Source organism: Mus caroli, unplaced genomic scaffold (genome assembly GCF_978045245.1).
Source record: "Mus caroli unplaced genomic scaffold, Mus_caroli_1 scaffold_9, whole genome shotgun sequence".
Taxonomy (NCBI): Eukaryota; Metazoa; Chordata; class Mammalia; order Rodentia; family Muridae; genus Mus; species Mus caroli.
In genome coordinates, this window is record NW_028227264.1 from 88,084,503 (window position 1) to 88,109,231 (window position 24,729).

The following is a 24,729-nucleotide window of genomic DNA, read 5'->3' on the forward strand; positions in this document are numbered from 1 at the left end:
TGCTCTGCAGGCCCATCTCTGACCATGGGTTCTATGGAGTGCTTCCACGGTCCATTTCCACTTTTGTCTAGCTTACTCCTATCCTCTGTCTCCTCACCCTGAGCACTAACTCCCTGCCACCCCCTCCAATCTCTTTGACTAGCCACACCCTTTGTTGTCAGTCACAGGCACTCACAGGGCCATGCTTGCCTTCTCTGACAGCCCTTGTCATAGCCATGATGCCAGGTTAGTGGGTAAAGTCTGTGAATTTCTCCCTAGAAACCTAGCTCTCTGAGAACAAGACCTCTCTCCTCATTGGAGGCCAACAGCAAAACTATCTTCATTAACAAAGTGCCTCAAGGCAGAGTCTGTCTCTCAAAGGCTATGCTAGTCTAATCCTTGGCCTCGCCTTCTTGAAATTCTGCATAAATTTAAAAAGAGGACTCTGTGGTTTTCCTTTTCCGCTGCCCCCAGAAACTGTATAGCCAGTCTTGAAAATTATTCTGTGAGCTCAAATTATTCTGACCGCTCAAGATGGTGGTGGGGACTGCTGACTCCACACAACCCACGTGTTCCCCTCCTTGTTGATGAAGGTGACACTCAAGGATGGGTCTGAATCTGACTCTATCTGCCCAAGGACTTTTCTTTCCTACTCTTTCCTCCAAATTGTTTTCTCCCGGGACATCTCTGGGATAGGGCTGCATTGGTTACATTCTCTGGAATAAACAGACCTGTGAGTCATAGAGCAAGCGCATCGAGAGGGCTGCAGCTGTCAGGCATCTGTGACTTACTGTGCGATGGCATGAAAAATATCTCCCGATTGGTTCGCTCCACCTTATGTCCTGCCCCCGGATTTGTAGCGTTGACATTTCTGCAGAATACTTTTATATACGTAGGAAAAAAACAGCATCAGCTGCCAAAGGGAATGGGTCTGGGGCCGCTTCAAATTCAACTGGAATAATCCACTCCTTCGACATTAATTTTCAGTTTGATTTGAAGGTCACCAAGCTGTTTCTGGTCACTGGTAACTTAAAGTAGTAACAAGAAAGGATTAGACTCGGAGTCAGGAACCCGAGGCAGGAATAGATTGAACGTTATATCGGAAGGAGTAAAAGGACCTTGTGAATTAGCTTGCCTCCCTGAAACCCAGGAGTCTGTCTCCATGATTTAGCTTACAGCAAATAGATTCATAAAATCCTACCTTGAAACAGCCATCAAAGCAGAAAAACTCAGAGCTGCCTTTGGTGCGCTGTCCACTGGGCAAACATTTGGGTCATAGAGCATGGCAGAGATGAACTGTGTGTGCCAAAAACTAGCTTCAAAAGGCATGCTGCAAAGAGATTTACTTGGATGCTTCAGCCACAATGTATCAGTCATCTTCTGGATGAGGGGCAGGGAACAGGAGGTGTCACAAGGTGAGACTAGCTCTGCTGGGCAAAGCATAGCAAAACATTCTCTGATTAAAAAAAAAAAAAAAAAAAAAAAAAAGGCCATTTTTCGTGGGGCCATTCTTTGACTTGCCATCTGAACCAGAGCCTTTACCCGTCATGAGTTCTCAACCTGCTTTTCAGTTTGTTCTCTTGGGGTTGTAGTAGTGGATATCAAATGCTGTGTGCTTACGGGCTCCTCGGAAGGGCTAATCTGTGAGCAGCTAGACTCTCAGGGACTCTGTTAACTCACAGGGGTAGTTTAATATTTTAGAGTTTCTGGTAGGTAAAGGGCTGTATGATACATTCATCCATTCGTGAGAGATAAGGAACTTTCAAATATTGACTTATTCTCTGTCTTTGATAGCTTTCTAAAAAAAACCCAAAAACAGCAACAAAACAACAACAACAACAAAACTCTTCAGGAATGATTTCCTAACAATAATTTGTCTTTCATAAAACAATAAAGGCAACAATAATAACATTTATTTTGTTTTGCTTGCTTTGAGGCAAGGTCTCACTATGTAGGCCAGGCTGGCCTGAAACCTGCTGTACATCCAAGCATGGTCTTGAACTTAGAATCCTCCTACTTCTGCTTCCCAGGTGCTAGGATTACAGGCCCATGCCACTAACTCCAGACTACCACCGACAGATTTGGCATGGCTACTATATACAGAGACTATCGTAGTTATTTTACTTACATTAACTTATGCCCCCAATGTCTCTCTAAAAGAAGATCTATGGTCACTGACTTGACAGATGAGGGAAACAGGCACAAGGAGACACTACTTTGAGAAGAGACCACAGTGGTTTCCATAGAGACAGTTTTTGCCAGAATTCTGTGTAATAGGATCCAACAAAGGTGACTTGAAAAATGTTTTTTATGAAAACTGAAAAGGTAATATTAAAGGATAGGGTTTACATAAAAGGCCAAAAAAAACAAAAAAAAACAAAAAACAAACAAAACAAACAAAAAACAAAGCAAAACAAAACAACACCAAAAATAATTAGGAAACCAAAATGGTGTTAGCAAAAAAAGGCAGTTGTCTAAGTATTACCACTATTATGATCTTTACTTGAGGTTCTATGGAAGCGAAGCATGTTTTCATGCATGCTAGGAAGCTTCTACCACTGAACTGCACCCTCAGCCCAAGACATACATAAATGCACTTTAAAACAGTAAAGTAAAGCTTACAACCAGTCTGGGAAACTTATGTCCAAGTACGATAATGAGGGTTTCTTTGTGTAGCCCTGGCTGTCCTGGAACTTGCCTGTAGACCAGGCTGGCCTCAAACTCAGAGATCTGCTGTCCTCTGCCTCCTGAGTGCTGGGATTAAAGATGTGAGCCACCACCAACCAGTCTCTATCTGGTGTTATCCCTATCTCCATTAGAGCAGGTCAGTCTAAAGCTATGTTAAATGTCATTCAATGCTCTTCCAAACAGTATGGGGTGACTGTCTAGTGTTGACCCTCTTGGAGTCTCACATTGAAGCAATAGCTATGACTTTTAATTTTAAGCTATGTCTGCCCCCCCCTTTAAAACTCCTTTGTTGAGTTCAGTTCACCTAAGCTGTTTTTAAAAGCATCATCAATGTCATGAGTCAGACATAATGGCGTTTGCCTATTGTACTGGCTGATTTTGTGTCAACTTGACACAGGCTGGAGTTATCACAGAGAAAGGAGCTTCAGTTGAGGAAATGCCTCCATGAGATCCAGCTGTAAGGCATTTTCTCAATTAGTGATCAAGGTGGGTGGGCCCCATGTAGGTGATACCATCTCTGGGCTGATAGTCTTGGGTTTTATAAGAAAGCAGGCTGGGCAAGCCAGGGGAAGCAAGCCAGTAAGAAACATCCCTCCATGGCTTCTGCATCAGCTCCTGCTTCCTGACCTGCTTGAGTTCCAGTCCTGACTTCCTTTGGTGATGAACAGCAATGTGGAAGTGTAAGCTGCATAAACCCTTTCCTCCCCAACTTGCTTCTTGGTCATGATGTTTGTGCAGGCATAGAAACCCTGACTAAGCCGGGCGGTGGTGGCACACACCTTTAATCTCAACATTTGGGAGGCAGAGGCAGGCAGATTTCTGAGTTCGAGGCTAGCCTGGTCTACAAAGTGAGTTCCAGGACAGCCAGGGCTATACTGAGAAACCCTGTCTCGAAAAAACCAATAAATAAATAAATAACATAACATAAAAGAACAAATTATATATATGTGTATGTGTGTGTGTGTGTATATATATATAATGTATATATAAAGAAACCCTGACTAAGACACCTATTATCCCTAGAACCCAGAAGGCTGTGGCAGGAGGATCACAAAGTCTAGGCCAGCCTGGGCTACATTGTAAGACAGTCTCAGAAGACAAAAAGCTTGTGCACTGGGAATTTCTGCATGGAACTAATTTCTCTTCACACCTTCAGTAGGATATAAATCAAGCTGTCAGAATAGTTAAGGGAGATGTTAACAGAGGGTTTAGAAAGACTGACTAGGTCTTTCAGTTCCCATGCCAAAGGAGACCTGCCCAGGCTGGACACAGCTCTCCTTGGGCAGATGCAGTTTATTGCTGCTGCCATTCCTGGTGACATTTGACTCCTGCATCTGCAGCCTTTAACTCAAACTCACACTGCCGAGCCTCCAGGGAGCTTATAGGCCTTCAGCCTCAGTCTGGGGCGGTATCACTGGTCCCTGTTCCTGAACTCGGCTGCTACTAGTTTCTCTCATTCTCCAGCTTGCGTATCAGCCATTGTTGGGCTTTGCAGCCTCTGGTCTTAAAAAGCCAGGGTAGTAAACCTGCTCTCATAATTAGCACTTTGTTTTATTTCCCATTCCCTGAGTGGAGAGATGGCTCACTGGTTAGGAGCATCTCCTGCTCTTATAGGGGACCTGTGTTTGGTTCCTACCTCCCATATCAGGGAACTTGTAACTAACTCTTACTCTAGCGAGGGATCCAGTACCCTCTCTTGGCCTCCCAAATCACCTGGACTTACATACACAGGCATACCCTCCAATATACACATATACAGATAATTAAAAACAAAATAGCCAGACATGGTAACGTACACCTTTCCCAGCACTTGAGAAGCAGAGGCAGGCAGATCTCTGTGGGTTTGAGGCCAGCCTAGTCTACAAAGTGAGTTCTGGAGCAGCCAGGGCAATTACACAGAGAAACCCTGTCTGGAAAAACCAACTAAACAAACAAATAAAACCAAACAAAGATAAACTTTTAAAATAAGTTCTCATTTCAAACTACAGGGATAATTGATGATAGTTGGTAGTTGTAGAAGAACCTGGAGTTATTGCTGAAGATCAGAAATAAAAGTGAATGGCTAAGATCCTTTCAAGTCACACCAGGCTACTGGTTTACGTGGGAACACCAGTAAGGAATACCTGAACGCACACACGCATGTGCGTGCACACACACAACACCAAAAGGTGCTGGTGATATTGTTTAATAAATAAATAAATAAATAAATAAGTAGTAAAGAAGAGTCTTAGTTAGGTTTCTACTGCTGTGCAGAGACTCCATGACCACAGTAATTCTTTTAAAGAAAAACATTTAATTGGGGCTGATTTACAGTTCAGAGGTTTAGTCCATTATCACCATGGTGGAAAGCATGGTGGCCTGCAGGCAGAAGTGGAGCTGGTGAAGGAGCTGAGGGTTTTACATCTTGATCCACAGGCATCAGGAAGAGACAATGAGCTGCTAGGCCTGGCTTGAGCTTCTGAGACCCCCAAAGCCCACCCACATTGACACATTTCCTCCAACAAGACCATAGCTACTCCAACAAGGTCACATTTCCTAATAATACCACTCCTTATGAGACTATGGGGGGAGGGTCGTTTTCTTTCAAACCACTACAGCTATTATGATTCTAACATAGTTTGTCCCCCAGATGTTTATGTATTGGAAGTGTGGTTCCCAGTGTGACAGTGTTGAAACCATTCAGATAATCAGGCCAGTAGAGGCACTGCCCTTGGAAGGAGCTAATGCCATTGATTCCCACAAGACCCTTCTCAGTTCTCTTGAGCATGAGTTGTGATAAAAAGAGAGGGGCTGGCCCCTCCCCGATACCTGACTTTTGAGTTCTAGCATTCAAAATTGGGAACTGAATAAGTCTTTTCTTTAAGATGTCTAGCATCAGGTCATCTTTTATAGCAACAGAAAATGAACTAACAGACTTGAATTACTTAAGCAAAAATATTTCTTTATTTTGTTTACTAATTTGAGTAAAATGTCTCTCTTTTAATTCCAGTGTGTTTTAATTCACAGATGGAATGCTCCTTTCTGCCTTCCAAAGACTCTTTGTTATTTTGATGTACTTTAAAAATGAATATATGGTATTTGTTGTTGTTGTTGTTTGGCTTTGGTCTTTGTAGACAGGATCTCACTATGTAACTCTGGTTGGCCTAGTACTCTCGCTTTGTAGACCAGGCTAGCCAGGAACTTGCTATGTAGCACACGCTGGCTTTAGCTCGCAGAGGTCTGCCTGCCTCTGCCTCTGGGATTCTGAGATTTAAAGCACTTGCCAAATACACAGTGTTTTATAAATTGGTTTTAACAGCTGTGCTCGATCTCCAACACAATGAGTGGTTTTAAGGTGATCCATGAATACATCAGTTGACAAGATTACCGAGTTACAAAAAAAAAAAAAAAAAAGGTACAGGCAAGGAGGTCAGTAGCTCACGACCATTCTTAGCTACATAGGAAGTTTGATGTCAACCTTGTTTTCAACATCCTATTTCAATAAAACAAAAATAAACATGCAAATCAATGAAAACATTAAAAAAAAAAAAGATTACCGAGTTACTGATCTCTTCTGGTCCTTTGGGATGATTCTGGAGTGAAAGCTTAGGCTCCATTCTGTTCCAATCTGTTTGAGAACAGCACCTGTTAAAACTGTGACAGTTTTCAACACTCACCTATAAAGACAGCTTTGCATTTATTTCCTTTACACGGAAACTCAAAATAATTGTGAACTGGACAAGTGTGAAACACTCTTCTAAGAAAAAAACAAAAACAAAAACAAAATAAAAAACAGGTTTTTGTTTTTTTTTTTTTTTTAAATAACAGAGGACTCCAAGAGGGAGGGGCATCTCTTTTCCTTCCCCTTTGAAACACTGGCTTTGTTTCCTTGATACTTTTAAAGTTATGACACGTTTAAAAAAAGAGAAAGGGTCTTTCAGTGGGCAATCATGAAAGATCCCTTTTTGTGAGTGCTCCATAGCCTCAGTAATAGTGTCAGGCCTTGGGACCTCCCCTTGACCCGGATCCCACTTTGGGCCTGTCGCCGGACCATCTTTTCCTTATGCTCCTCTCCATTTCCATCCCTGTAATTCTTTCAGACATGAACAATTATGGGTCAGAGATGTGACTATGGGATGGCAACCCCATCCCTCACTTGATGTCCTATCTTCTGGCTGGAGGTAGGCTCTATAAGTTCCCTCTACCTACTGTTGGGTGTTTCATCTAAGGTCCTTCCCTTTAAGTCCTGGGAGTCTCTCACCTCCCAGGTCTTTGGTGCATTCTGGGGGCACCCAACCTCCTATTTCCTGAGGTTGCCTGTTTACATTCTTTCTGCTGGTCCCCCGGGCTTCAGTCCATGTCCCTCACCCAATATCCAATCAGGTTTCCCTCTCCCCCAACTCCGTCTACTTTCCCTCCTCGGTCCTTCCCTCTCTACCCACTTGTGATTGCTTTCTTCTCTCTCCCAAGTGGGACTTAGGTGTCCTCACTTGGGCACTTCAGCTTGTTGAGCTTTTCGAGTTCTGTGGACTGTATCTTGGGTATATTGTACTTTTTTTTTTCTTTTGATAGTATCTACTTATTGGTGAATATATATCATGCATATCCTTTTGGGTCTGAGTTACCTCACTCAGGATGATATTCTCCAGTTCCATCCATTTGCCTGCAAACCTCAGGATATCCTCGTTCTTAATAGCTGAGTAGTATTCCATTGTGTAAATGAACCACATTTTCTGTATCCATTCTTCTAAGGGACATGTAGGTTGTTTCCAGCTTCTGGCTATCACAAATAAGGCCACTATGAACATAGTGGAACATGTGTCCCCGTGGCATGGGGTCTTCAGGTAGATCTATTTTCAATTTTTCTGAGGAAAATTGATTGATTTCCACAGTGTTTGTACCAGTTTGCAATCCCACCAGCAGTGGAGGAGTGTTCCTCTTTCTCATCCTCTCCAACATGTGTTGTCACCTGAGGTTTTGATTTTAGCCATTCTGATTGGTGTAAGGTGGAATCTCAGGGTCATTTTGATTTGCATTTCTCTGATCATTAAGGACTTTGAACATTTCTTTAGGTGCTTCTCAGCCATTCAAGATTCCTCAGTTGTGAATTCTTGGTTTAGTTCTATACCCCATTTTTTTTGATTGGATTGTTTGTTTTTTTTGGTGAGAGTCAGATGCAGATATTTACACCCAACCAATGGACAGAAGCAGCTGACCCCTGTTGTTGAATTAGGGAAAGCTGAAAGAAGCTGAGGAGAAGAGCAATCCTGTAGGAAGACCAGCAGTTTCAATTAATCTGGACCCTGAGATCTCTCAAACACTGGGCCACCAAACAGATAGCATACACCAGCTGATATGAGGCCCCCAAGATACATACAGTAGAGGACTTCCAGGTCTGTGCTCATTCAGAGATGATGCACCTAACCCTCAAGAGACTGGAGGCCCCAGGGTGTTTAGAGGTCAGGTGGGGTGGGGGCTGGGGGCATCCATGTGGAGATGGGGTTGGGGGTGGGAAGGAGGTGTGGGATGTGGAGTAGGGAAGGATGTGCATGGGAGGGCGGGGAATGGAATATGGAGTATAAAAAATATAAATTAAAAATTAAATTGAATTTTTTTTTAAAAAGGAAGAACTTGGAAAAAAGGAAAGAGAAGGATAAAAGCTAAGAGAAAACAATGAAAATGGTGGCAGTTTCATGTGAATCATTTGCCAGCTCAGTCCAGGCAGACTGGCCAGCAAGTCCCTAGGAGCCACCTAAGTCCACTTGATGACACTGCAGTTATAGATGCCTGCCTTTTATGAGGGTGCTGGTGATGAGCACTTGGGTCCTTATGCTTGCACAAGCACTTTGCCCACAGAAATGTCCAGCCCAGACGGGATAACCTAATGAGTTAGTAATTATATACATAAAAGAAATGATTAGAGATCTAGACATTTCCAAGATATATAATTTTTTTAAAAATTATTTTATTTTATAGGTATGGGTGTTTTGCCTGCACCTATCTCTGTGTACCATGTCCTTGCCTAGTGCCTGTGGAGGCAAAGCGAGTGTCAAATCCCCTGGAGCTGGAGTTACAGACCATGTGAGGTGCCATGTGGGTACTTGGAATTAAACTTAGGTCCTCTGGAAGAGCAGCCAGTATTTGTAACAATGAGCCATCTCCCCTGCCCCCAAGATACAAACTTCAAGTGGACTCACACAATGAGTCACATCACTGTTTGTTCAAAAGCTCTTGCACAAGGTTCTCCAGTAACACTTCTATAGCTTAGCTCCTACACCATCTCAACAGACACTGTGATGCTAATGCGGGTCAGGGGCTGTCAGCCAAGGTTTGAAGAACACAAACGCTACTTCCTTACCCTAATGAAGTATGGTTTCAATCTCTTCAGAGATCACCAAAAGGGAAGCTGGGAAAATTTATGGCTGAGAACCTAATTTTATATCCTAGTAAAAATATGATACTGCTTGCTTGGAAAATTCAAGAAGAATCTATTTGCAGACCTAAATGTGTAATGAAGTTTGTCAGGTTACAGGCTAGCCAAGCTCAAACCCCAGCTCTCCCTGATAAGCTCGAAGGGAGATGGGAAAGCTGAAGTGGCAAATGAGTTTCAAGATGTGCTACGGGCTTGTGGTCCTTGTGTAGAAAGCCCAGAATAGAACCTAACAGAAAGGCTGCTTTGCCCATTCTAAAGATGGGATTAGATTCACACTGACGATAGTAAGAGCTAACTAACACTGAGCATGACCAGCAACCCAGTGGCAGGCAATGCTCTCCCTACCCACTTAATCTATCAACCTCTCCATGGTCCTGTAACCCGAAGCAGTGATAGTCATGTGATTTCCCTTAGGGCTCTGGCTGCAGAGAACACCCCTGTACTGCCCAGGACGATGTGAACACATCAAGTGTGGCCAGTCACCATGAACATGTGCTATATCTCAAACCAGGTTTTGAAAGCATGGCACAAAATAAATAAAATGTGCCATTTATATTTTGTCATCATTACTAAGGCAATATAACTTTTTCCCTCCAGGCATAACATGACTGTTCCACTGCCAACATGAAACATAGATAACTCGTGACAATGAAAAAAAAAAAGAGAGAGAGATGATAGAAAGCTCTGCAATAATGACAATAACACTGTTAGTATATAAATATTTATAATGTAGTATATACAAATAATATAATAGTATATTTATAATAATATAACTAATGAGTGTAAATATATATATATATATATATCTTTTTCTACCTGCACCTACTCTCAAGTACGCATATATTGAGAGCTGAAGAGATGATTTGTAGAGAGAATCTCTTACAACGCACACCCATCAATAAAAAAGCTTATGGCCGGGCTGGTGAGATGGCTCAGCGGTTAAGAGCGCCGAACTGCTCTTCCAAAGGTCCTGAGTTCAAATCCCAGCAACCACATGGTGGCTCATAACCATCCGTAACGAAATCTGATGCCCTCTTCTGGAGTGTCTGAAGACAGCTACAGTGTAATTATATATAATAAATAAATATTAAAAAAAAAAGCTTATGACCAATGAGCTAAGGTAGAGAATAGGAGGTGGGACATCTGCAGGAAGAGAGAGAATTCTGGGAAATAGTGATCGGTGTGGGAGATTTGAGCTGGAATGCTGAGGAGACAGACATACACCAGCAGGAACCTGAACCCAGGCTAGAATTGCTGTTGCAATTTTCAAGTCCCAGCAAACTCTTTTTTTTTTTTTTTTGGTTTTTCGAGACAAGGTTTCTCTGTGTAGCCCTAGCTGTCCTGGAACTCACTCTCTAGACCAGGCTGGCCTCGAACTCAGAGATCCGCCTGCCTCTGCCTCCCGAGTGCTGGGACTAAAGGCGTGTGCCACCACGCCCGGCTTTCATTTTAAAAACATATAATCTGCTCCTTCATCCGAGCAAGATGCCCAAAGGAAAGAAGGTCAAGGAGAAGAAGGTGGCTCCGGCCCCCACCATCATCAAGAAGCTGGAGGCTAAAAAGGAGGTCAATCCTTTGTTTGAGAAAAGGCCCAAGAACTTCGTGAGCATTGGTCAGAACATCCAGCCCCAAAGAGATGTCACACGTTTTTTTCAAATGGCCCTGTTACATCAGGCTGCAGCAGCAAAAAGCCATCCTCTATAAGCGGCTCAAAGTACCTCCTGTAATTAATCAGTTCACCCAGGCTCTGGACAGGCAAACAGCTACTCGGCTGCTTAAGCTTGCCCACAAGTACAGGCCAGAGACAAAGAGAAGAAGCAAAGGCTTCTGGCCCGTGTGAGAAGAAAGCTGTTGGCAAAGGGGAGGTCCCAACTAAGAGTCCTCCTGTCCTCTGAGCAGGGGTCAATACAGTCACCACCTTGGTAGAGAACAAGAAGGCTCAGCTGGTGGTGATGGCCCATGATGTAGACTCCATTGAGCTGGTGGGTTTCCTGCCTGCCCTGTTCAAAAGATGGGGGTGCTCTACTGCATCATCAAGGGAATGGCCAGGCTTGGGTGCCTGGTCCACAGGAAGACATGCACCACTGTTGCCTTCACACAGTTTAACTTGGAAGACAAGGGTGCTCTGGCTAAGCTGGTGGAAGCTATTAGGACCAATCACAAGGACAGATAGGACGAGATCTGCAGCCACTGGGGAGGCAACGTCCTGTGTCCTAAGTCTGTGGCTCACATTGCCAAGCTGGAAAAGGCAAAGGCTAAAGAACTCGCCACTAAACTGGGTTAAATGTATGCTTAAGTTTTCTGTACATAAATAGAATTACAAAATTAAAAAAAACAACATATAATTTAATTTTTTAATTATAAGCTATAAACCTAGATTGTATAGATCTAACACTATACTAACTTATTTTCCCCGGCTATAACACCCCTTGTTACTTGTGGTTTCTCCTGGCCACACAGTTCAACTCCATCTTGGCTTCCTCCTCCTCTTCCTCCTCTTCAGTCCTCTCTCCTTTCCCATCTTGTTCTCTTCTCTCTACTTGCCCCCACTCTCAAACTTCCAGCCCCACCTTTCCCCTACACTGCCCAATCACAGGCTCTAGCTTTTGTTGACCAGTTAAAATGGAGAGAAGTTTCATATGAGATCACCTGAGTATGTGATGGGCTGCCTGTCAGGGACAACCCCTCGAGGATGCCGAAATTACACCAGAATACAAGCAGCATCAGTACCACCCACAACATAGACTAAAAGGGATAGTAAGTTAAGAGCAGGTCAGAGAACAAGCTGAAACTTATGGCCTACTTATTTATTAATAAGTAATTAGTTTCAGAGTTTTTGTTTTGTTTTGTTTTTGTTTTTGTTTTTTTTTTTTTTTTTTTTTTTTTGTTGTTTTTGAGACAGGGTTTCTCTGTATAGCCCTGGCTGTCCTGGAACTCACTTTGTAGACCAGGCCAGCCTCGAACTTAGAAATCCGCCTGTCTCTGCCTCCCGAGTGCTGGGACTAAAGGCGTGCACCACCACGCCCAGCTAGTTTCAGAGTTTTGCAGGACTACTCCAGTGTGAAGTGACTCAAGAGTTGAGAGTAGAAGTAGGAAGAACACCAGGTTTGTGTGTTTTTCCCCCTGAAGAAAAATAAAAGATGGTTGCTCTAACTCGGATATCTTTTAATATGCTAATTGTCTTCAAAACAACTTTCCAAAGAGGCATAATCCTCACCCCCATTTTGCAGTAAGGAAAACAATGTTGCAGACATTTAACGAATTTGCTTTGCAAGTGTTTGCGAGTCTTATGCGAGGTCTCATGGACTGAAGTGTTAGGGTGAGTATTGACCTGCAACCTGCTCCACAATGTATAAGTAAGAGTAAGCATAAAACAGAAGCTGGTGAGGCTGGCCTCTGTAGAACCGCCTAAGTCATAGCCTTGACCTTTCATCTGTAACTTGGAATGCTCCTATATATGACACCGGGACCTCTTGTCCCAGGGTGGAGACAGGGAGTTGGCTGGCTCTATGTGTCTGCATTCTCACTAGCTGTCCCAAGGGTCTAAATGCCTGTAGCTCCCTGCCTTGATGGCTAAGTCTGGCCTGGCACAGGGGTGGAGATACTCCAAGGCTCCGGGAGCTGAGAATTCTTGCTGGCCGCTTGGGAGGGCCAGATAACACCAGAGAGATGCTGGCATGCTCCGGAGAGGGAGTGCTATTTTGAGGATCTGGTCCCAGTAACGTTTTCACAGTGGAAAAACAGTGGCTCTCAGCAGCAGGATGTGACCTGACATGAGTTATGGCCCAGGCGTCAGTGCCCCAGGTTTCTATTTTTATTGCTGAACTTGCAGTTGGAACTTTAAAAGAGCTGGCCCCCTAGAAAGAGGTAAAAGTTAGTGTGAAGTTAGAAAAGATTTCTGGAAACTCCACTTTATAGATGAGGTATCCCTGCCAATTATAACCCTCTTTGAAAATCTGACAGTGGTCTCTAAATGCTTCTTCAAGTCCTTCTGATGAAATTATACCCTTAAACTAGATTCAGTAGTGGTCCCAGGACCAGAAAGATAAAGACTGTCAAAGCAGGGCCAGAGGGCCAGCTCAGTAAGAAAGACTGTCAGTTGGATTCCCTGGGCCCCACTTGATAGAAGTACAGAGCCAACTTCCACAGGTTGTCATCCAACCTTCACTTAGTAGCATGTACACACACACACACACACACACACACACACACACATACATACATACACACACACACACACACACACTCTTAAAGAGATGAAAATGTAATTTTAAAACAAAAGGTGAGGTCAGAGAAATGGCCCAGTGGTTAGGAGCACTAGATGTTCCTAGAGAGGACCCCGGCTCAATTCCCAGCACCCACGTGGCAGCTTACAGCTGTAACTCCAGCTCCAGGGGACCCATGGCACCAGGCATGTGCATGCTGTACATGTATATGCATGCAGGCAAAAGTAAGATAAACCTTAAAATCAAACCCAAACAAAAAGCAAAGCACACCCCTGGCCCTGGCCTCCAGGCCTCTTACTCCAACTCATCCCAACCTTTCTCTCTCCCTCCCACCCTGCTTCTGTTCCCCTGCTCCACCAAACTCTCCCTGACCTGCATCCTGGTCCAGCTTTTCCTGAAGCTGCTGGCTTCTACTTCAGATCTCAACCCAGAAACCATCTTCCCTGGCCAATCTATACTAAATACTTCAGTGGTCATTATTCTGTCTTCCTTTCCTGAAGTTTTAATTCTCTGCAGGGCAGGACATTTATGTTTTTGTTTTGTTTAACTTCTTGTTTCATTCTCATCCCCGCTTTTGGAAAAGGAGCCCCATGACCCTGCCACCCTACCTGTGTGTCACTGTATCTTTATTAGCTTGGACAGGGCCTGGAGCATAGCAAACCCCACCATATGTGTGTTCAACAAACAGTAGTTTTCACTTAACTTTGATGACTTTCCACAATTATACAACATTGTGTTCAAATTGTATTGGAGTGGTTCTTTATATCAGTGTGAAGATTTTCTTTAATAAACGTGGGTGCTTGACACACTGCAGAGACTACACCATGGTGATTGTGTGATTGCTTCAGAAAGAGGAGAGTCACAGCATCTGAGGCTTGAAAAGAGAATGCATGCGCACACACACTGAAAGAATGCTTCCATATGTGGCTAGTAGATTCCATTTCCAAGGTCTTTCTGGGCCAACTGTCCAAGCCAGCTTTTCTTAGTATAAAATGCAACTGAGGGCCTGAATCTATCTAGTCAGACGGCTTGGTCTTGGGCTCCAAACCTGTCTGTTCCTAGCTGATGACTCCTTGGGCAACTTCCATAACCTTCCGGGCCCTTGCTTTCTTGGTCTGTGTGCCATGGGTAATAACTACTTCATGCCGATGCCAGGATTTCCATACAGTGAGGGCTTAGGGGCAGCAGTCATTGGAGAGAGATGTGAAGAGGCCTGTTTGAAGCCGGGCTTGCTCTTTACTTAGAATGTTTATTTTAAGGTCCTGGTGGAGATTTGGTGGTCACAAAAGATCCCCTGAGATATCTTTTGGTGCCATACTGAGTAGCTGTGTGGATTTAGTAAAATAAGGCTTAAAAGCCCTTCATAGAGTGCCTGGCACACAATAAGAGCACCACAAATGTCCCCTGCTGCATCAGCGCCATAGATGCTCCTAAGAGTGATGTAATCTCACATCCTCCACAAACCATCAGCATGAACTTTCCAAAGTAGCAAACATGGAAGGTGGCATCCCTAGAGAGGAAGAGTGTCCAGACAGGACAGGCTGTAGATGTTTAAGGTTCATGCTGTTGCATGGTTTCTCCTTCCTTGTCTTGTGAAAGATTTTACTACGCAATATTCCAGCAATTATTTTGTTTTGAACAAGATAAAAAATACATTGTGTCTCGGAGAATTCAAGATTCAAGATTAAAGGCTCAAGCTCAAAGTTACTTGGGGTGTGTGTGTGTGTGTGTGTACACAGTGAATTTTATTGATGGTATTTAAGAGAGTGGGTCTTCCCTAGGCCCCTCCTATTACTATGGAGGTCTGGGATGGAAATTGTGAGGGAGATTCTCAGTGTTGGGGGTTGAGTTGGGACAGGGATCCCTCAGCAACTGAGGGCCTCTCTCTTGCTCTCAGTGTCCTTGCTAGGGTGGGTGGTCCAGGGTTTCTTACTCCTTGGAGTCCATGTAGGCCATGAGGTCCACCACCCTGTTACTATAGCCGTATTCATTGTTGTACCAGGAAATGAGCTTTACAAAGTTGTCATTGAGAGCAATGACAGCCCAGCATCAAAGGTGAATGAGTGGGAGTCACTGTTGCGACTTTAACAACCTGGTCCTCATTGTAGCACAGGAGTGGGCCCTCGGATGCCTGCTTCATCACCTTCTTGATGTCTTCATACTTGATAGGTTTCTCCAGGCAACACCTCAAATCCATGACGGATACATTGGAGGTAGGAGCAGGGAAGGCCATGCCAGTGAACTTCCTGTTCATCTCTGGGATGACTTTGCTCACAGTGTTGGCACCAGTAGATGCAGGGATGATGTTCTGGGCAACCCCACAGCGTTACAGAGGGGCCATTCACAGTCTTCTAAGTGGCAGTGATGGCATGGACTGTGGTCATGAGCCCTTCCATGATGCCAAAGTTGTCATGGATGACCTTGGCCAGGAAGGCTGAACAATTAGTGGTACAGGATGCATTGCTGACAATCTTGAACAAGTTGTCATATTTCTCATGATTCACACCCATCACAAACATGGGGGCATTGGCAGAAGGGGTGGAGATGACTCTTTTGCTCCCACCCTTCAAGTGGGCCCCAGCCTTCTCCATGGTGGTGAAGGCACCAGTAGACTCCATAACATACTCAGCACCAGCATCACCCCATTTGATGTTAGTGGGATCTCCTGGAAGATGGTGATGGGTTTCCTGTTGATGACAAGCTTCCCATTCTCAGCCTTGACTGTGCCGTTGAATTTGCCATGGGTGGAGTCATACTGGAACATGTAGACCATGAGGTCAATGAAGGGGTCGTTGATGGCAATAATCTCCACTTTGTCAAGTGGAGAGCAGATGGCAGCCCTGGTCACCAGGCGCCTAATACAGCCAAATCTGTTCATAACAACCTTCACCGTCATGTCTACGAGACGAGGCTGGTACTGCGTGAGAAGATGTGGCTGTCTCTGGAACAGGGAAGAGCGGAGGAGCAGAGACCTCAGTTACTTTTACTTTAAGTTTGATATACATTCAGAGAAGAAATTTAATACTCTTTAATTACACGGCACACAGTCTCTCTCTCTCTCTCGCTCTCTCTCTCTCTCACACACACACACACACACAAACACATGGACATACGCTACATCAAATTCTGTTATGTCAGGAACATTTGCCATGCCATAGCCTTTATATAACACTGTCTCAGCTGCTTCATTCACTCAGGATTGCCTCCTCCTACAGCTCCCACAAATGACCCCCAGATAAGAGTATCTATTTCATCAGGAACTGCAGGCAAATGAGAGACAAATTTTAAAGTTCTCTCCTTTATTCCAAGCGGAATAAGCATCTTCATGCTCACCCCACCAAAGTCAAATAAGCTGAATAAGTTATTCGGGTTGAAGGAAATAAGATAGCAAAAATATTTTTATGAGGTGGATTGACACATCCCGTCCCAACTGTCACTCAGGGGACATGATAGGACGCTCTTGCTCTGCAAAAATGTCTTTACATCATCCTTCTATCATGCAATCTTTCCATATAAATGTTTCTAAAAATACTCATAATAAATATTGAGTTTGGTTTTGCCTTTGAAAAAAATTATATATGGAAGTTTAAAAAAGTAAAGCTGTTTCCTGTGAACAACTGCACAGAAGCAGTAGTCTTTGTTGTATCCTCTTCTTTTTTCTCTTTTTTTTTTTTGAGACAAAGTTTCTCTGTGTAGCCCTGGCTGTCGTGGAACTTGTCTGTAGATCAGGCTGGCCTCGAAACTCACAGAGATCTGTCTACCTCTGCCTCACCACCTCCCGGCTCTTTGTTATATTTTCAACTGTCTTTTGGACTAGAAGTACTGCAATACCATGTCTTTCCAAAAGTCTGTAAGACACTAATGTCTCTTGTATCCATCACATGCTCTTCTTGTAGTAGATCAGGCTGATCTCCTAGTGATTTAATAAGTGTCACATAAAAATATTTTAAAAAGAAGGGCCACATGAAATTAGTAAATCATGTCACTGGCCTTGAGCAAACTAGTCAGTTTACAAAAGTAGGCAAAGGAAAAAAAAAATTGCTGTTTGATAGACAAGAGAGATAGACATAGATACAGTTTATGTCCCTAACTAGAAGGAACTGCAAAGAGGCAAAGAATGAATGCACATAAAGTGTGTTTGATAGGTAGAAAATGCCAGAGGTAAAACATGGACAATTTAGAAACAATAAACTAATAAATCCTAAAACAGTATTTAAATAAATTAGTGGGGCTCCTAGGAGTGCTGGGCCATGCCTATCTCCATAATCCCAGCACTTGGAAGGTAGAAGCAGGAAGATCAGAGGGGCAAGAGCAGTTCTGAGTGTATAAAGAGTTCAAGGGAAGCCTCAGTGATAAGAAGCCCTGACTCAAATTTAGAAAACACCCGAACTAGTTCTAAATGCCTGTCATGTGATGTTCTGAAGTTTCTGAAAAAGGAACAATAGAGAATGAAAGAAAAAAAAAATCAACATTGTATATAGTTGTTGCTTCCAAAATGTTCTCCTAAGGAACAAAGACAATGAATCCTGGGAAACATCCCACAAAAAAATAAAAATGAGAATTTACTTATTTTGTGTTCTATTAGTAATACACGGAGATCTAATGGCCTAGCTCAGAAGTAAAAGAGACAAACGCAACGAGGCCCTAGGTTCAGTCCTCGATGCCCAAAACAAACACCTTAATGTTTTGTCTGTACTCTGTAAAATCTGATTTTAAGAATCAAGTGCTATATTAATTCTATAGCTTAATAACATGGTTAAAATGTATACGTTTATAAAGTTCCCATCTGATGATTCTTCCTCTTTCCCTCCTCTCTCCCTTTGGAGTTTCTTTTCCTTTCTCCCTTTCTCCCTTCCTCCATTCCTCCCTCCCTCCTTCCCTTCCTTTCTCTTTTTTAAGGCAGGGTCTTATTGTATAGTTAACCTTAACCTCACAATTTCCTGCTTCAGTCTCATAAGATCTGAGAGAACAGACATGTGCCCACATAAATAGCTTGATTCAATGTTTAACTCGTGACTTTTAAATGAAATGTTAAAATGAATACATGATACATATGCATGTAGATTATGAGACAGTTTAACAAAGACGTAGGTCATACCTTAGGAGGACTGAATCCCAGTCTTGAATTAACTGTCTCTGGTTGGATTAAAGTGAGCTGTTCCTAATTTATTCTTTAATGGAAGTGAAGATAAATCCTTTTTGAAGGAAATTCTACCATCTAGAATTGCTATTTTTCATATGCAATGCCTGACTGAAAAAAGCATTTAAAATTACTAGATATATCAAGAAATGAGGTCAAGAGGGAAAACAGACATTAGAAACAGAAACACAAATGCTCAATAAAAGAACAATGATTATCTTGGCCTAGAAGAGAAAACTTAAACAAGTATGTCCACAAAAAGGAAAACTCAAGAGCCAGGTCAGTTTTCATCTCTTGAGAAGTTCAAAATGTTGAGGCACAAGTGTTACAGAAATCGTGGGTCAACATAGGCTCGAAAACAAGTTGACTGTCTAACAACTTCTAAATGGAGCTGCTGCATCCGCAGGCCCTGTCTTGAGAGGTAACTATTCTTTGATCACAGATTCCATGTGATAGGGAGAGTTGGATTAAGTCACTCTAGTGCAGAGTGGAGGACAGAGGAAGCCAAGCCTGAACACGAACATTGTGAGCAGCTGCTTAGGAAAGAGGGATCCCTTAGCACTAATTTAACCTGCTCTGAGAATGTAGGAGCCAGGCATGGGAACTTAAATCTGGATTCTGGAGTATCCTTCTAAAAAAGAGCCTTTTCCAGGCGAAGATGTTCGCCCCATCCCCAAGACTAAATTTTCAATAATACAAGGTGTCTTAGTTAGGGTTTTACTGCTGTGAACAGACACCATGACCAAGGCAACTCTATAAGCACACATTTAATTGGAGCTGGCCATAGCATAATAAAAAATACAATTAGTCCAACTTCCATAGTCTATAGCAGTCTCAACAATGTTAAAAGTCCAAAGTTTAAGTCTTACCTGAGATTCATCCAATCACTGTAACCCCCAAAGCAAGACAAATCAGCTGGGCAAACTCCAAACTCTGCATCTCGGCTCTGGCATCTCGACCATCTTGAGGTGTCCAAGGCAACTTCAATGTTACAGCTTCTTGTTCAAATCCCTAGGATCCACACATGATCTTCTGGGCTCCTCCAAAAGACTTTAATCACATCTCCAGCTCTGCTCTCTGTAGCACTCTAAGCTCAGGCTGATCCACTCCACTGCTGCTGCTGTTCTTGGTGTTCATCCCATGGCACTGGCATTTCTAATACTCTGGGGTCTTCTGCAGCAACTAGGCTTCACCAGTAGTCTCTTATAGTCTCTCTTCATGGTGCCAAGACTCAACTTCTTTGAGTGACCCCTTCAGTCCTGGGCCATCAACTGCAACTGAGACTGCACCTTCACCAATGAAGTTGAACAGTAGCAAGCCCCAGCTGTTCAAGCTTCATGCCTTCAAAACCAGTACTACCTGGGTGATTCTTACACATCACTAAGTCTAGCTGCAGGACAAGGTACAATCTTGGCCATCTCTGGAACACAACTTCTTTGTGCTCTCAGAAAACACTTCCCACAAGATTTCACTTCAGTAATACTGGCCTTTTCTTCTTAGTCACTGCTAACTTCATAGCTCCAGCTAACCTACCATCAATTGTATCAGTAATCCCTTTTATTCAGAACTCTAAGGCCAGGGCCACATGGCTGAAGCTGCCAAGTTCTGCTGCTTGCTGGGGCTGGAACATGGACCCCCTTGTTTTATTGCCAGTTTTCTGTTTTGCAAACTCCCTCACTGCCTAAGTTTGACTGTCCTGGGACTTGCTCTATAGATTAAGCTTGAATTTGTCTCCTGTAATGCTGGGATTAAAGTCATGTACCATCATGCCTGGATTTAAACTTTTTTTCATCTAGAACCTGCTCTGTCCCAGGTCTCTGTCAGAGATCTGCTTGCCTTTGCCTCCAGGGATTAAAGGCTTGCACTCCCATGCCTGGTCCTACACTTAGCTGGGTAGGATCTTGCCTCAAGGTCACCACTCCCTTAGTTCAGTTTAACATCTGTGAACACAGGATTCAGCTCCATTTCACTTCCTCATGCCCCTTTATTACTTGAACCATACATTTTATATTTTCCTTCCTAAGCTTGCTATGCTTGTTCAAACCACTCTTCATGAGACTTAACCAGAGAACAAAGTCACTGCTGGGCTTTTTTGAGACTTCCTCTGTCAATGCAATTAATATAAATTTCTTTACTTTAGCCTTATGTAGACTCTTCAGACAAGAGCAAAATGCAGCCATATTCTTCACCAAAATATTACAAAAACAGTCTCTTGGCCACATGCTGAAATTCTTCCCCACTGAAACCTCTTGGGCCAGGTATGCAGTGTTCAAATCATACTCAGTGACAAAGTCTTCCATATTCTTACTAGGATAGCCCATTAAGCCCCACTTAAAGTATTCCACTGCTTCCCAAAGTCCCAAAATCCACATTCCTCCAAACAAAAGCATGGTCAGGCCTATCACAGCAATACCCTAGTTTCTAGCACCAACTTCTGTCTCAGTTAGGGATTTACTGCTGTGAACAGACACCATGACCAAGGCAACTCTTATAAGCACACATTTAAGTCAACACAGTTCAAATTACTACCAGCAACAAAGTCTTCCATATTACTACTATGATGACCCATTAATCCCCATTTAAAGCATTCCACTGCATTCCAAATCCAAAGTCCAAAAATCCACATTCTTTCAAATAAAAGCATGGTCAGGCCTATCACAGCAATATCCCAGTCCCTGGTACCAACTTCTGTCCTAGTTAGTGTTTTACTGCTGCGAACAGACACCATGACCAAGGCAAGTCTTATAAAACACAACATTTAATTGGGGCTGGCTTACAGGTTCAGAGGTTCAGTCCATTATCATCAAGGTGGGAGCATGGCAGTATCCAGGCAGGCATGGCACAGGAAGAGCTGAGAGTTCTATGTCTTCCTCCAAAGGCTGCTAGTGGAAGACTGACTTCCAGGCAACTAGGGCGAAGGTCTTAAGCCCATACCCACAGTGACACACCTATTACAACCAGGTCACACCTATTCCAACAAGGCCACACCTCCAGATGGTGCCACTCCCTGGTCCAAGAATATACAAACCATCACACCCTGATCCCCTGTAGTTAAAATTTCATTGAACTTACAACATTCTTTTGGATTCCCAACATCTTCAGATTTCCTACATTTAGGGGATTTTTGATTTTGTGTTTGAGTAGCAGACAAAAAAAAAAAATTGGCTCCAAGTGTAAATTTTCTACTTTTTATGCCTTTATGCCAAACAGGGGCACATGACTTTGTCTCATCCAATCAGAATCTCTCTTCCTAAAATTTGAATAGGAAACTACTGGTACATTCCAAGCAGTGACTGCAGCAAACAATCACTGGGTGCCTCCGGAGTAGCAGCAATGATGCTACTCTGTTCAGTGACATATAAGGAGACAAGAGTCATATAGAGGTAAAAATATAATGTATTAAGTTGACCAGATCTTTGATATGCTTTGGGACTTTGGCTGGCTCCAGTCTTCTTGGAAATTCTTTAAGCAATCTTTCAAACTTTTTTCTTTTATACTAAATCAAGCCAAAGCTGATGGTTTCCATTAGTGATAACCAAAAAAATTTACTGTTTCAAAATTCAGTACAAGACATGGGGTTTTATTTATCCATAAAGAAAATGAAAATGAGATTAAGAGGGTCCAGTGGTGGCTCACACCTTTAATTCCCACACTTGAGCGGCTGAGACAGGAGGATCTCGGAGCTTCAAGGTCAGCCTGGTCTACAGATCAAGTTCCAGGGCATCCAGGGCTACTACACAGAGAAACCTGTCATGAAAAAGCAAAGAACTAACCAACAAAAAAGTGAAATTAGGCGGGGTGTGGTGGCACACACTTTTAATCCCAGCACTTGGGAGGCTGCGGCAGGCGGATTTCTGAGTTCAAGGTCAGTCTGGTCTACAAAGTGAGTTCCAGGACAGCCAGGGCTATACAGAGAAACCCTGTCTCGAAACACCAAAAAAAAAAAAAACCAGTGAAATTAGGAAAATGAATGGAACTGGAAAATATTATACTGAGTGAGGTAATCCAGACCCAGAAAGCCTCTTGAGTTCTATTCCACAAGAAGAGATTCATGCCTGATACTGTAAACCTGATCAAAAGTCCATGGCTTGGAAAGTTACAGGCCATAGGAAATAGGTTTCTTATTAACCAATAGGAAACCTACTATTGTTGTTTTGCTAAGTGGACATGCCATACCACCCTCTAAATCCTTGGTTAAGATAGTGCTGCTTGGGCTGGTGAGATGGCTCAGTGGGTAAGAGCACCCGATTGCTCTTTCGAAGGTCCAGAGTTCAAATTCCAGCAACCACATGGTGGCTCACAACCATCCGTAATGAGATCTGACTCCCTCTTCTGGAGTGTCTGAAGACAGCTACAGTGTACTTACATATAAATAAATAAATCTTTTTTTTTAAAAAAAAAGATAGTACTGCTCACAGAAGCCATAGGTTATTAGACAAAGATCCCAGTATCCAATCTAGGCTATCATCCTATGAGTTGTTGGTGAAGAAGCTCACCCCCACCCCCAATCAATATAGGCTCGTGCCATTGCTCTCGGGTGGTAAGACTACTACTGAAGATGCTACAGTTGCAGGTGGTTGCAGGACAGAGAAATCATGCTAGACCTGAGCTGGGAACGTCTTCACAGCTGGTTAACTTTCATAGTGCCAAAAGTACCGTGCAAATTGTTAGGAGAGAAAAATCAGTAACTGTCTTACCCTATGCTGGACCCTCCATTCTAAAATACTGACTTTTCGGACACTGGTGCAATAGTGGCATGGCTGCCCTAGAGACAACCAACTGCTTTCTGAGTAAATTTGAGTTCTATTCCACAAGAAGAGATTCATGCCTGATACTGTAAACCTGATCAAAAGTCCATGGCTTGGGAAGTTACAGGCCATAGTGTGGGGAGCAGGTGTGGCAGCAGTCCCAAGAAGGCACCAGGGACTGCAGCTAAGTCTTATGACTTGCACCTGACTTCCTCATACATCTGAATATAAGCCACAAACATCGTGAGAGCTGCGCAGGTATACCAGGTTACTGGCGAAGCCATTTTGGTGGAGATATGCCTCTGCTGCCCTGAATAGCTGAAGCTGCGTACCTGGTGAGGTAATGTGGCCTGCTATGAGTGGATGGGAACTGATAGTATATAAGAGTGAGAGGCCCAGGGCTCGGGGTCTTTCGCCTACACAGTCAATGCGCAGCCCAATAAACGTGTGCAGAAGGATCCTATTGTGGTGTCTTTCTTGCTGGCGAGTCAGGCGTCCCACAAATGGTGCCGAAACCCGGGAAGTAACATCTTTAGGCATGAGCGAAGACCCCCTGTTACAGGGAGGATTCAGAACTGCATCACGGGGAAGGAGCAGTTAATGAAGTGTTCCCGCAACACAGACCGTTGAGAAGGATTCAACTGCGTGGATTCAGAACTCTTCAGCTGGGGAACAGTGGTACCGGTAAGTAAAAAGAAATTAATGTGAGTCTCTGAGAGGTATGCTTTCTTACGCAGTAGGTCCGGTAATTGTCGCTTGCCTTGATAAGGGTAGCAACTTTTGCAGGAGCACCAGGGAAGCATATCAGAAACAGAGAGAAATGAAAAAGAAGGCATGCGCAGAAATATAAGTAAAATAAGAAATATAAGAAGAGAAAAATGAAAATAAGTTATTTCAGAGCTCTCCTAGGGACAGAAGGAAAACAGGAGACATCCTGTTTCCTCTCTGGCTCCTATGGAGATATTCTTAGCTCTGGTTAGGATACCTGGGTCCCTTTGAGACACCAAGTTCTATTCCCTGCCTGTCTATTATCTGTTTTTGGTGCACCAAATTGTCCATATGTCTGTCAATTCGTGTTTGTTTTTGTTTTGTTGTTTTAGAGGCAAATATAAAGTTGCCAGGAAGCAGACACAAGGTAATGATAAGGTTCCTGGTTTTGGACAAGTTAAGGTTCCCAGCTTTGGGACAAGTTAAGGTTCACGGTTTTGGGACAAATTAAGATTCATGGTTTGGGGACAAGTTAAGGAATTATGATAACCTTAGTGTAGTGATCAATAGATCCTCGCTGTGTAGTTATGCTTTTTTTCTCCTATTGACCCTTTGTGGGTAGGTCTGATAATATTGGTCTTGTTTGTTCTGATATATGGACTCTGTTACTGTTTGAATTGTCAGGCAGTCAAGACAGGTTAGAAAATCCTTATAGAGCAACAAGAGAGTATGTCAGAAGAGGAGAAGGGCTTAAAAAGAAAAAAGAAAAAGAAAGGAGACACAGTGTTATCAGGTGGACAGAAAGGACAAAACAAAAGAGCCGAGGCG

General features: G+C 43.2%; 1 pseudogene; it reads right to left on the reverse strand.

Annotated features, from left to right (window-relative positions):
• Positions 1 to 15,234: 15,234 nt before the first annotated feature.
• On the reverse strand, positions 15,235 to 16,189 carry LOC110302726 (glyceraldehyde-3-phosphate dehydrogenase pseudogene; annotated as a pseudogene).
• Positions 16,190 to 24,729: the final 8,540 nt, after the last annotated feature.